Genomic DNA, 13450 nt, shown 5'->3' on the forward strand with positions numbered 1-13450 from the left:
AGGGTCCCAGCAAGCAGACCTGGAAACAGGTGCATCGAGGCCAGGCACGTCCACGTCCTCAGAGGGACCATGGAAACACAGCCCTCCAAGGACGAGGGCCACAGCCTTGCCGTGGCAGCCTGGGTGGGGCCAGACTGCGTGTGGTGCCGCTAGCTGCTTGAGGGACCAGGAAGGCAGGGGACAGACAGGCCCTGCCTGCGGTCCCTGGAGGAGGGACGAGGCTGGGGGAGCAACCAGAGGAGCTGTGGCCTGGGCAGTGGGGACAGAGGCCAAGGGCGGAGGCTGGAAGGAGCCCCCAAAGCCACAGGCGGTGCCTGGGGACCTCGCTCCTTAGCTGGGGGGACTTATTGGTGGGAACCAAGGTGTGGGAGGGTGGTTGGTGGGGAGCAGGTTGGAGGAGTGCTGGACCCTGGGGAGGCCCTGGGAGGCCCTGGGAGGTCCTGTGGAGGCCCTGTGGAGGCCTTGGGAGGCCCTGGGAGGTCCTGTGGAGGCCCTGGGAGGTCCTGTGGAGGCCCTGTGGAGGTCTTGGGAGGCCCTGGGAGGTCCTGTGGAGGCCCTGTGGAGGCCTTGGGAGGCCCTGGGAGGTCCTGTGGAGGCCCTGTGGAGGTCCTGGGGAGGCCCTGTGAGGTCCTGGGGAGGCCCTGGGAGGTCCTGTGGAGGCCCTGGGAAGGCCCTAGGGAGGCCCTGTGAGGCCCTGGGAGGTCCTGTGGAGGCCCTGTGGAGGCCTTGGGAGGCCCTTGGGAGGCCCGGCTCCTGATGTGCTGAGAAGCAAATTTTCTCAAGTCACCTTGAAGAGATCCTGAGAGACGCGTGGGAGGAAGGAATCGCCTCTGATCGCAGCCAGCTGCCCAGGTGGGTCCTGAGACGGCCAGGGAAGTGGCTGGATGGTGGCAGAGCCACTGGTACTCACGGGGTCTTGAGCTCTGGGATGCGGGCAGACCTGCGCTCCACCGGGAACCCGTGTGCCTCGGCGTCCTCAGCCGGGAAACGGGTCCCTAACAAGCCCGCTCTGATGGTCGGTGTGCCGCGAAGGCCGAGCTTGTGGCCGAGCCCGCTGGCCACCGGCCGTGCCCATGGTTCCTAGGCGGGTGCTGGGGTGCGGCATGGGAGATGGCCCGTCCCCGCTCCGCGTCATCTGAGGTGTCCCCGGGAGGAGGGCGGGGCTGACCGCACCTGGACCTGCCGTGGCCACTCACTGGTGACGCCTCCCCGTAGCCATGGCCTCTGGGAAGCGTGGGGCCCCGGGGCAGCTGGACTTCTTACCGCGGGAACCTGTTCCAGGCCAGAAGCCGCCTCGTCTGTTTATCGAGCTTTGAAAGTCACCTGCCGTTGCTGTCCGCGGAGCTCTGCTAGTGGACGCGGTCACCAGCCCACCCGCCTCCAGCGAGAGGACAGAGCCGGTCTCGGAGGGCCCTGGAGGTCAGGAGCCTCCACGGCCACCCCCACCCACCCAGCCCACGTGGAGTCAGTTAACGAGTGGACACACGGGCACCTAGGGCAGGGCCTGGCATCTGGTGGCCGCTCCATTCACACCAGTGTCATGGCCATGGTCACGGTGGACCATTGTCAGGTGACCCTTCTTACAGGGAGGAAGCAGGTTCCAGGTCCAGGGTGGGCTGGGAATCCGGCATGTCCCTCCCGTCCTGCTGCCTTTACCCAGGGGTCCTGTGCCTGGTGACATCCTTTCGGGTCCCCCCCCAGTGTGCAGTGGCGCCTTAACCCCCTTCCCTCCCCTGGCGGGAGGCGATTCCGCGGGGCCCTGAGACCCGCAGTGTTTTCCCCACTAATTCGGCGTCATTAAACCCGGCGTCCTTAGTGACTCCGCTCCAGCAGCGGAAGCCTCCTCGGGCTGGCTGTCCCGGGAGGTCCGCAGACGTGCTTCCCTGGTCTTCTCGGCCTCTGGAGGATGGCGGCCCGGGCTGCGCTGGCGCTGGGGTCTGGGCCCATGTCCGGGCAGGTTCTTCTCCCACCAAGACTCGGTCTCCCCGGCTGCGTGGCCACACCGCAGTCCCGGTCTCCACCTCGTCCTGACCTAACTGAGAAGATCAGCTCCGTGTCCCCAGGACGAGGCCGGGTGGGGAAGCCCAGCCGTGAGGATCACCCAGCCCAGGGCGTCCGTGTGGGTGTGGGCAGTTCTGTGGGCTTCGCTCTGAGGACCGTGGGGACACATCCAGAGCCACACCCCAGCTCAGGGTGCCAGCCGGAGGGCCTGGAGAGCGCCCGGTGTCCACTGTTCTCAGAAGGGATCTGGGCGGCTTCCCGGGTGCCTCTGGGAGGAAAGGGAACGGTCTGGGGTGGGGGTTGAGGACCTGCAGCGGCCATCCAGGGTCCAGGCCCAACTCTGCCGGGGCCAGGGAGGACCCGGAAATCAGAGGCCAGAGGCGTGGGTGCGGGGTCTTCCCTAGACGGGGTGCAGGTGGTTTGGGGGCCCTGATGCCCTGCACGGGAGGCCATCCCAGCAACTTCCCCGTCACTCTGGACTATGCCGGGCTGACCTCAGAGTGTTAGGTCATCTTAATCTCCGTCTGGCCAGTTCCTTTGCAGGATTCCTGACCCTGAAGCCCAGCCCAGGCCGTGGCTGTCTGTCCTCCCCTTTAGTGGAGTGGGTTGGTGAAGAGGAGGAGGTGGATCGTCCTGCCACTTCTTACGCTGTGTGACCTCAGGCAAGTTACCTCGCCTCTCTGAGCTTCCATCTTCCTGGTGATAAAGTTGGGTAATGTCCTGACCTGCCTCAGGCTTTGTGAACCTCCATCCAACAGACACAGGGTTGCTTAGCCAATGGGTCAAGCCCCGAGGACGGGGTGGCGAGGACCCGGAACCCTGAGCAGATGCGGGGAGCTCTCATCCCCCCAAAACAGACCTTGAGGAATGCAGGCACACAGGGAGGGAAGGGGGAGGCAGTGGACGGTGGACAGGAAGTCCCCGTGTGGGGCAGGTCTGGCCACCTGGAGCAGGTGTCTCTCTTTTTTTTCCCTCCAACCAGAACGTCACAATTGACCTTGACCCCCTGGGTCTGGTTCTGCATTTTCTTTGGGCAAACTTCTTACTTTTCTGCAACTTAAACCTCAGGACGATGCACAGGCCCCGTGGCTGCGGTGCTGGGGTCCAGGAATAGGGAGGCGGGCCCTTCCGAGCCTCCGAAGGTCACCAGATGCTCTGGCTCTGTGATCTAGAGGAAGACGGGCGGCTAGCGATTTCATCACGTAGGCGGGGCTTTGTTCAGAATTTTAGAATCCTGGGTGAGGGTCCAGGAGGAGGTGACCGCCAGGGAGGACAACCGGGGCAGCTGGCAAAGGGGTAGCCGCGGTTTATCTGCAGGCGCCGGGAAGCCCTGCAGGGCCTGCGGTGGAGGAACGTTTGCAGGCTCACGGGGACTCCCTGCCTCCCTGCCTCCTCCCTTCCTTCTCTGTCTTTGCAATGCTCACTGGTCATGGGGAGACAGACACCAATCCAATAATCCCACAAAGAAAGGTAATATTCGCAGGGCTCAGTGGCGCACACTTGTAATCCCAGCAGCTCGGGAGGCTGAGGCAGGAGGATCTCGAGTTCAAAGCCAGCCTCAGCAACTTGAAGAGGCCCTAACCAACTCAGTGAACCCCTGTCTCCAAATAAAATACAAAAAAGGGCTGGGGTTGTGACTTAGTGGTCAAGCGCCCCTGAGTTCAATCCGCAGTACAAAAAAAAAAAAAAAAAATGTAGGATTTGCCCAACAGCAACTCCGATTATGAGCCATAAAAGGACGAGGTTCCTAAGAGGAGGGGCCAACTCTCACCAAGACGCTCCAGAGAGGGAGAACCTCGGGCAGAGGCCAGGGGAGGTGGCTGCAGCCTGCTGCTGGTGGGTACAGGGAGGTGGCTGGTGTTCACCTGGAAGGTGGCGATGGGGCTCATGGCACATCACCCCCAAATATGACCACAGACAGGCTAGGCCACCCTCAAATACGCCCCTTTCACCCTCAAAAACGCCCCTTTGGTGTAATGATGATGAGGATGATTTATTAATTTTTTTTTTTTGAGAAAAAGGAAAAAGCAGGTTTATTGCTTTGCCAGCAGAGGAGGAGCCCGGGGCCTCCTGCCCCAGAGGCAGCGGTTCTGCCCACCAGCAGGAACGGGGCTGTTGGGGGCGACTCGAGGCTGCGTTCCACGTGCTCTCTGTTGCGCTGCAGTCCACCTGTCAACCTGGGAGACGGGCATTTCTGAGATCTGGTGCCTCCCCAGAGGCTGGGTACCTGGTTCCTGGTGGGCTCAAGACAGGTAGCTGCCCAGGAGGGGGAGAAAGGTGACCCTGTTCCCTGAGATTAGGGAGGGTGAGGTCAGGGAGGCGCAGGGAGAGGAGGAGAAAGAAGCCCGGACTTGTTGGACGTCATGCCAACAAGTCGCAGCGGCCGGGCAGCCAGGGCTGATCCGGAGCATAAAGTGGACCTGTCACGTTTTCCCACTGTCAATCTCTACATTCCGTTTCTGTGGAAAAATGGGCGACAACATCCCCAAGTCGCTTCCTGCTGAAAGGAGGCAGAGTTGGGGGAGGTCCTTGTTCTCTGTCCAGCGGGGCGTGGACAGTCCAGGGCAGTCAGCCACAGAGCAGTCCCGAGGCCCAGGGTGGCAGGTGGCAGGTGACTGGACAGGCTCTCACAGGGCAGGGTCCTGCAGAGTTGCCCAGCTCAGAGGGGCCCCACTGTCCTCCGGGTCCTGGCTGATCTTAGCGGGCAAGGGCCAAAACGTCGGCCGCTTTTTCCTTGGTCCTTTTACTTCCTCGACTTTCGTCTCCAAGTTTTGGGTTTTAAACACCCAGCGAGCCAGTTTCGTCACAGCGACCAATGGTGTCATGACCTTCCTTGGTTCTGTCTCCTTTTTCCCAAAGTGGACCACACTGAGCAACCGGTCTCCTCCCTCTCCTGCAGTTGGCCTTCCACCTTCCCCAGCACCAGGGGCCCTGGGCATGGAACCGGGGGGTCCCTGAACAGCCAGGCCTGCCCACAAAAGCTGGAGCCGAGCCTCAGTCCTTGTCCCCGGTGCCGATCCAGTCAGGAGGACGTGGCAGCAGGAACAGGGCTGTTAAAGAGGCGACTCCAGGCTGCGTTCCCGTGCCCTCTGTCCAGTTGTAGTCACTTGCCAACTTGGGAGACAGGCATTTCCGAGATCAGGTGCCCTCCCCAAAGCCCGGGTTCCTTCCTTCCTGTCGGCGTAGCGATTATTTTGAGCTGGTTATTCTGAGAAGTTGCGTCCACACCAGCAGCTCTGGAAATCACCCCCTTGTGAGAGAAAGGAGCCTCAGGGGGCAACCCACCTGCGAGGGTGCCGCCCCCCAGCAGGGAGAAGGACTAACCCTGGAGACCCTGAGCCCGGGCCTCCCTGCATGGCCTCCCTGAGCGTGGGTGCTCAGTGTCCCCCTTCTTCCTGTTTCAGAAACGGCGGGGCCTAAGTCTGACTTGGAACTTCCCTCCAGAGCGACTCACTTCCCGGGGCTTCTCCCCTGCCCTCCAGGGGGACACAAGCCAATGAGCTTCTATTTGTTTGTGTCCTGTTGCTCTGTCCTTTGTTATTTATCCAGAGTCCCAGTTGAGAGCCACAAAAGATAGAGGGGAATTATTTTTTGCCCCCCAGCGCAGGTGCCACGGGGCAGGTGCCACGGGGCAGGGGTTTGGAGCGGGGTGATTCTGGAGTGGGAGGCCTCTGCAGGGCAGCAGGGTGGACCGTCTTCCCTCCCACTCCTGGGGTCCATGGTGAAGCCCGGTAGCAGGGACGGGTCTGCAGGACGAGGTGCCGGGCCTGATCCCCATGGTTTCTGGAGAATGAGAGGCTTCCCGAGGAAACCAAGTCCCAAAGGACGGGTAAGTTGTGGGGTTGTTTTGTTTCATTTTTTGTGGATCTGGGGGTGGAACAGGGCCTCACTGTGCCAGGCGCTGGCCCCCGAGTCACCCCCGGCCCACCCGTGGGCAGGCTGAGGACGTCTGAGGAGGGAGAGAGGCCTATCTGCTACAAACCGTCTCCGCCGGGGCCTTCAGGGATAGGGACGGTCCTCTCCTCTGGGGACAGGCAGGGCACCCTGGAGGGAGGACCCATGTCCTGCCGCAGGGGACGCTGGAGGATCCTTCCTGGGGCACGTGGCCCGCTGACCTCCCTCCCCGAACTCGGGGTTTGCATTCCAGCATTGGGGTTTGCTGCGGGAGGCCCTGGAAGGACTCAGCGAGAGGACCCTGCCCTTGGACGTGTTTGGCAGCACAGAGTGTCACCGGGAAGCAGACAGCCCCCGGGGTGCAGGCGGCTCTGTGGAGAGCCGGTTCCTGGGCTCCGTCTGCTGGGCCGGCCCAAGAACCAAAGGGTGGTGCGCGCAGGCGGGCTGGTCCTCACCCCAATGTCCTGCCTGGTCCTGCCTGCTGGCGGCGCTTGCCCGGGGCCTGCTCTCCTGGGCGCCCCCTGCCCCGCTGCCCAACAGCAGAGACGCCCCAGGGAGGGCGGCCGTGGTGCCAGAGTGCAGCCCCTCACGTCCCCTGAGCACGGTCCACGCCAGCTCTGGGTGAGTCAGAGGGGCCCGAGGACGTGGTTCCAAGTCCTGCAGGTGAGCAGAGGGGTGGACCGGGCGGTGGCAGGCAGGGGCAGTGGCATCCCAGAAGGGCTTGGGGTGAGTCCCTGGGTCTCCTGGGGCTTTGGCTCAGGGAGTCCCCACCCCAAAAGAAAAAGAGAATCCGGGAGGCCTGGGGCGGGAGGGTGGGCATTGGCCATCTCTCCTCAACGTGGAGGTGCCCTCGAGACGTCCCGGGAGGGGTGCAGGCAGCCGCTGGCCACGCGGAGCTCAGAAGTCCAGGTGGAGTCGGGAGCCTGTGGGTCACCAGCTTGGGCAGCAGCAGAAGCCATAGGTGAGCATGAGATCACCCGGAGCGGGGACAGGGCTTGGGGACAGGGTGGGCGGGATCTGCAGCCCAGGAGGACCCCGCGGCCTGCCCCACCCCCCGCCGCCGCCCAGAGGGGCTGACATCTCGGCACGTGTGATCCTAATTGAATTTAATTGTCTCCTCCGCCCGATAAAACCTTCTCCAAGTCCCCTGGAATCAGGAACACGGACAGCGCGGCTCCTCGGGGCTTCAGTCCGCGTCCTCCCCAAGAACGGCGATTAATTTTTTACAAGCTAATCATATCTCTCAGGCAGGCTGTCAGCGGAGGATCCGTCACCGCTCATCAATAATGGAGCGATCCCAGCCGCTTCCCGCAGCCTCCTGCATAATTCACAGGGCTCAGACAAAGACGCCAGGGCCGAGGGGCCGAGGGGCCGTCCTCCCAACGGTGTCCTTCGTAACCATCCACCGGGGCTGGGCTGGGCGGGGTGGGCGCCGAAGCCCACGATGGCTCACACCTGGCGCCCCTCCCACGTGCCTCACCTGCCTCCTCCTCATCACCGCTGCCCCCTTGGCACCCTCTCCTCCTTCCCGCCCCCCACCGTCCCTGGTGCTGCCCTCTGATGCTTCTTCACAAGGTCTTCCAGGCGGTCTCTGCCCTTCCACCTGCGGCGTCCCTTGAAGCAGAGGAGCCACATGGTGCCCATTTGACAGATGGGTCCACTGAGGTCCAAGGAGGAAAGGGACTTGCTAAAGGTCACAGGGCGGGTCAGAGGGGGTCCAAGCTGGACCTCCAGGGGTGGGTCCCAGGCCTGGCCTTTCCCCGTGAGCCTCAGGCCCAGCGGGCAGTGGCTGCCTCCCGTCAAGCCAGCTGTCCCGTGCAGAGCTGGCGCTGACCTCTCACGCTTTTGCGTCTGTCTCTGAGGCCAGAGATCAGAGGCCAGAGATGGTGGAGGCTGAGGAAGGGGAAGGCTGTGGACACAAGCGGAGCAGCTCCCCGTCTCCTCCTGGACCTGTCCAAGGACCACACCCCCGGCCCACCAGGAACAGGGGAGCTGGGCGCAGAGCCACGTGAGCGAGGTTCTCACCACCTGGCCTTGAGCGGACGGTCCTGCAGGGCCAGCGGTCAAGAAGCGTCCAGAGGAGCCGGCTGGGAGGCGGGACTCGGAGTCCAGCGCTCGATGGGGGCCCTCTGTCCTGGGAGGGAGGACCCCTCCCTGCACGCATGGCTCAGGGCTCCCGGGTCTCTGAGCCCCAGATCTGGTCCCCTGGCCTGAAGCAATGTCCGGGTCTGCTCTCTGGGGACCCAGCTGGACTGGTCAGAAAACCTTTCCCACCACCGCCCCAGCTCCCCGCTCCTGTCCCTCTGTCCAGGGTGACCATCTTTCTGGTTCACTCAGGGACACGAGTGGGTCTTCAAACTGGGAAAGTTCCAAGCAAACCGGAAGCGCTGACTGCCCCAGGCCCCTCCCTCCCAGGAGGAAGCTGCAGGGTTAGGAGGGGGAGCGGTGGGCCTGGGGGCGCGTCCTTGGGTGACCTCCCGGGGGCGGGTCCCTGGGTGACCTCCCTGGAGGGGGGACCCTGGGTGACCTCCCTGGAGGCGGGACCTTGGGTGACCTCCCGGGGGCGGGACCTTGGGTGACCTCCCTGGGGGCGGGACCTTGGGTGACCTCCCTGGGGGCGGGACCTTGGGTGACCTCCCGGGGGCGGGTCCCTGGGTGACCTCCCTGGAGGCGGGACCTTGGGTGACCTCCCGGGGGCGGGTCCCTGGGTGACCTCCCTGGAGGCGGGACCTTGGGTGACCTCCCTGGAGGCGGGACCTTGGGTGACCTCCCGGGGGCGGGTCCCTGGGTGACCTCGGCAGGCACCAACCCCAGCTCCCGAGGTTGCTCTGAGGAGGGAGAGCCGGGTGCAGTGCGGGGCCAGCCTGGCGCTCAGGGCGACCATCGCCCCCTTCCTTCTCTCGCACCACGCTCGGCCTGTGGCCACGCCCACGGGGCTGCCCGCTGAGCAGCTTGCCCTTCAAGGCCTTCGCAGTCCAGCCTCAGCCCTGGGCAACCTCCCTTGCCCCTCCTCCGGGCGTGCCCCCACGTTCAGCCCCCAAAATAACTCCTGAATCTGCCTCCCTCGCTCCAGCTCTCCTGACTCCTCTTCCTGCCCATTATACCCATTTTAGATTCAGAAGCAGAGCCCAGAGAGGTCAAGTCACTCTCTAAAAGTCACACAGGAGTTTAGGGACAGAGCCCCGAGAGGTGTTCAGAGTGTGAATTTGGGAGTCAGACCACCTTGGGTTCGAAACGGTTTCAGTCTTCCCCCTCAAAACAAGGGATCCGGGCTCAGTAGTAGAGTACCTGCCTAACATGCATCAGGCCCTGGGTTCCATCCCAAGCACCGCCCCCCACCCAAATCCTCTCAGGACCTTGGGAGGGTGAAATGATACACTCTGCCTGTCACGCGGAGGCCTGCAGCCAAGACCCCTAGGCCGTGTGGCAGGTTCTCATCTGCTTTTAACTCAGTGTCACTTCCTGGTCTGCTACCCGTGGAGGTCCCCAGGGTGGCACCCCAAGCAGCTGGCCTTTCTAGGGTCCAGAGCGCAGCAAGCCAGGGTCTGAGTCCAGGCTGTGGGACTGCCTAGCAGTATGTGTGACCTTGACAAGGTCATGCTGCCTTCCCTGGTCCCGGTCACGAGGGGCAGCTGTGGACAAGAGAGGGCAGGGTGTGTCTCGTCGAGGTGACCGCGACCTTGACCGCAGGCCTGGCCCTGTCCTTGGGGCCTGGCTGAGGCGGTGCCTGCAGCGCCCTGGATTCACTCAGGGTTCTGGGTGGCCCAGCCACAGAGGGGAAGGGAGCCGTGCGCCTTTAATGCTGCTCAGATCCCTGGTTCCGGGCCGACAAAGCTGCATTTGCATTTAAATGGAGGTTCGGAAGTCTGTAAATCTCCATTTCCCAGCCGCAGCCTAATGGTTGTTTAATCATGTTTAGACGAACCCCCGGAGCCCTGGGGCTGCTGCATCTTAAATCCAAGCTGCAGAGACGAAGATCAAATGCGGGGCTCTGCCCCCTCCAGGAAGGCTTCTGGGATTGCTCCGAAGTCACCGTCGCAACTCCCCAGACCTGGGCCCGGGGGTGGGGCTTCACAGAGGCCGGGACTGAAATGCTGAACTGCCCTTGGTTAATCCTGTGGCTGCGGCAGCTCACTTGGGTGAGCCAGGTGTCCCCCTTCATATCTCGAACCTGACAAATCCCGTGCATGAAGTCCCAGGCACACTGTAGGGACTCTTAAAACAGGTGACAACGTGACTTCAAATCGCCCTGCGTCAGGACTGTGGCTCTGGAGCGTCAGGTGGTCCCGGCTGTGCCAGGTGCTTCCCGCCCAGGCTGCTCCGGGAGCTGACGCCCGGGATTGGGTCCTCCAAGCCCCGCTCTTGGCCCCCGGGGCAGCAGGTGCGCCCTGTCCTGCTGTGTGTCCCCCGAGCTCAGGGGGCCCATGTGGGGCCGGACGTGCCGCGGTCCTCAGTCCCCTGCCCTCTAGGTGGCCCTGATGTGGAAGGCCCGCCCTGCGTTGGTGAGACCCTGGCACCTCCAAGAACCTCGCGGTGCACGCAGATCACTGTCCCTGGCGGAGGGAGTCAGGACGGGATGGCTTTCCCAGGGGGCAGCAGAGAGCTGAGGGCCAGTCCCCAGTGCCCGGGCCACCCCCACCGGCTGTTGCCCACGCCCTGTACCGCAGGCAGGAGCCCGTGGGCTGCTCTCCGGTCACTGGATCAGAGAGAAGCTCCTGGCCTGGCCAAAGTCACTCTGTCCTTCCAATTTGGAGGAGGAAGTGAATTTCATCTGTTCATTTCTGTGGTCAGAGGTCACTCTCCTGGGGCTCCTCTGAGACCTCAGGCTGCAGGGGTGACCACCGCGGCTGTGGGGCTCAGCCACCTCCCCCTGCGCTGCCTTGGGAGCCTTCCGGGAGGTGGGGGCCGCAGTCCTGGGCCTTCCCTGTCCCTGTTGCTGGCCGCGTGCGGCAGGAGCGGGATGCCTTCCTCGCTCTCCCGGCTGGAGCCCAGACTTCGGGGCAGGGCAAGTGGCCTCTCCAAGGCGGCCTCTCCTGTTGTCCTTTGTCCCCTCGAATGCCAGCCTGGGCTTGCCAGGAACAGCCAGCTCAGCCTGGAGCTGGGGACCAGAAAAGGTGATCAAATGCCCCCCGAAGAGAGTGGGGAGGCTGGGGGCCGTGCCTCCCAGGAGGCTGACCTCCATCAGTGGGCCTCTGCCTGAGCCCCTGCCCAGCGCTCTCTCGGGGGAGCCTTCCGGAAGTCAGATCCATCGCTCTTCGGTGACTTCGTGTCCTTGGTTTGCATCTGTCTCAGTGGCTGCCCCTGGGGACAGGGAGCCCTGACCAGGTCCCTGGAGACAGGGAGCCCTGACCAGGTTCCAGGAGCCCTAGGGGGCAGCGGGGAGACCGGCCCCACACTGCACTCTGGGCCGCATTTGGGTCTTTGCCTCAGTTTCCTACAAGTCCAAGTGGGGGGATTGTGTTCACCCAAGTCCCTTCCACTCGGGGAGCGGTGGTCCGTCTCCTGACGATGGAGTCCTGGCAGCCAAGGGACCACGGACCCTCGCCGTCCCCCTGGGCACAGGCGAGGTTGGTCGGTGTCGGAGCTGAACTGATTTGGTTCTGCTATGTCAGAAACGGTGCTGTCCCCATGAGGGGCAGACCCCCGGGGCCAGGCCTGGGTCCTCCTCTGCCCTCTTCTCTCATGGAGGGCTGGGACCCCTGCAGTAGACAGCTACAGTGCAGCTGGAAGAGCTTGGATCTCAAGAGGGTGGCGAGGTGGCAGGCTCTGCCTCGGCTTTCCCATCTGTCAGATGGAATCACAGGATGGTGGGCCAGGTGTAGCTCGGGGCAGAGCGCACAGGAGACCCTGGGCTCTGTCCCTGCACTGTCACCATCGTGAGGGGTTCAGCGGGATGAGGCACGAGAGCCTGAGCCCGGGGCCTGGTTCGCGGCACGGGCTCGGCACAGTCACCTGGGGTGCCGCTATTCCCGCCACCCTCTGGCTGAAGCCACGGGGCTCAGCGGAGCGAGGCAGGTCCGAGGAAGCCTGGCTCTGGGACTAGGTCCCGGCCACAGGTGGCACCTCTCGCCAGGGTCACTGCGCCCTCCAGGACAGGCCGATCTGGAGCATGCTCGCGGCAGCCTCGGCTGGGGACCTTCTGCTCACCACCCACTTCTCCCAGTCCCCTTCCGTCCGGTGACATCTCCTCATCCTTCCAGTCTCCTCTCAAATCAAAGCCTGTTGCAACTTCTGCAGGTCGAACTAGGCACCTATTCTCACACTCAAACCTGTTCCCCTTGTCAGCACCTGTCCTGTGACAGTTTATGCCTGTCTCTTCCTTATTAGATTGTGGGCTTCCTGAGGGGGGACCGTAAGTCCTCCCTCATCTGACATGTATGTCTGGGGGCCTGGCACAGAACAAGTGCCCAATAAGCAAGAGTCTTTGCTTGGACACGTGCAGTAGTATACAGGGACACTGCGGACTCACTCACAGCAGACAGGCCCGGTTGGAATCCAGCTTATTAATTGCAAGATGCAACCGACACAGAGCAAGGGCTCCATAGGTGGAGTTTATTGGACAGCTGGTCCCTTGGGCCTGGGCAGGGAGATGAAGCCTCCCACCTGTGTCTCAAGCAAGTTTAAAATGCACTTCTACTTTCCCGTCTGTGAAATGGGATGATAATAGTATCGCATGGAGGAGTAAGTGATTCCCTCCTGCAGGGCACATGGTCGGTGCTCAGGCCTAGCAAGCCCTCCGGAACTGAGCGGGAACTGAGCGTCATCGCTGTGAGCAACAGCCCCGACACCCTGCCCCCTCCTGGTGGTAGAAAGTTCTTGACCCACGGGGCCTGCTGCCTTCCTTCCCAGGACGGTGCCTGGTGTACCCAGCCCCAGACCCTCTGTTCCCAGCTCTGCAGGGAGGGGACCCCTCCAGAGGCTCAGCCCTGTCACAGCTGATTGGGAATTTGTTTTATTTCTGAGGCCGCCCGCCCTCCTCTCTCCCCCTGAAAAAGCAATTAGCCTGTGTTTACCCGGGTGGGTGGCTGTGATCGGTCTTCTTATCCCGTCACCGCCCCACTTCTCCCCTGCTCTCCTGGGGTTGGGATGGAGATTGGCATCATCAGTGGAAGCAGATCTCAGACATGCAGAGGAGGGGCTCGGTTGCAGGCCAGCAAACTGAATGACTTGGGACTGACGGGGAGGGATGATGGGGGCCCTGTGCTCTCACAGGCTCTTCTCTTTCTGTCTCTGTTGGGCAGGGCAGTTTTTTCCTAGAGGTTTGCAGAGGCTGGAGTTGTCTGTTGATCATGTCCCTCTCCGCATACAGCCTTCAGTGGCTCCCCAGTGCCCCAGCTGTGTGTTCCTCTTCCTGTCCTGTTATCTCCCCTCTGTTCCCTCTCTGGCGCGGGCTCACACACATGCTCCGGATTGCAGTGCCTGGCTCTCCCGTAGTTCCAGCTTAGATTTCCCCAAGCAGACTCTGAAAAAGGTTTTGAGTGCAGGCAGTTTGGGAGAGGATTTTAAGAAGCAAATGAGGGAGTGGGGAGATTGAGTCAGGGACCGAAGGCCATGG

At 62.8% G+C, this 13450-nt stretch overlaps 1 long non-coding RNA gene across 1 annotated transcript; it reads left to right on the forward strand.

The window, feature by feature from the left end:
- Positions 1-7544: 7544 nt before the first annotated feature.
- LOC124962095 (uncharacterized) lies at positions 7545-10057 on the forward strand. Its single transcript, XR_007104423.1, has 3 exons — positions 7545-7903; positions 8233-8324; positions 9815-10057. It is a non-coding gene; the product is annotated as an uncharacterized LOC124962095 (long non-coding RNA).
- The last annotated feature ends 3393 nt before the right edge of the window (positions 10058-13450 follow it).

This window comes from Sciurus carolinensis, chromosome 1 (assembly GCF_902686445.1).
Source record: "Sciurus carolinensis chromosome 1, mSciCar1.2, whole genome shotgun sequence".
In the NCBI taxonomy this organism is placed as follows: domain Eukaryota; kingdom Metazoa; phylum Chordata; class Mammalia; order Rodentia; family Sciuridae; genus Sciurus; species Sciurus carolinensis.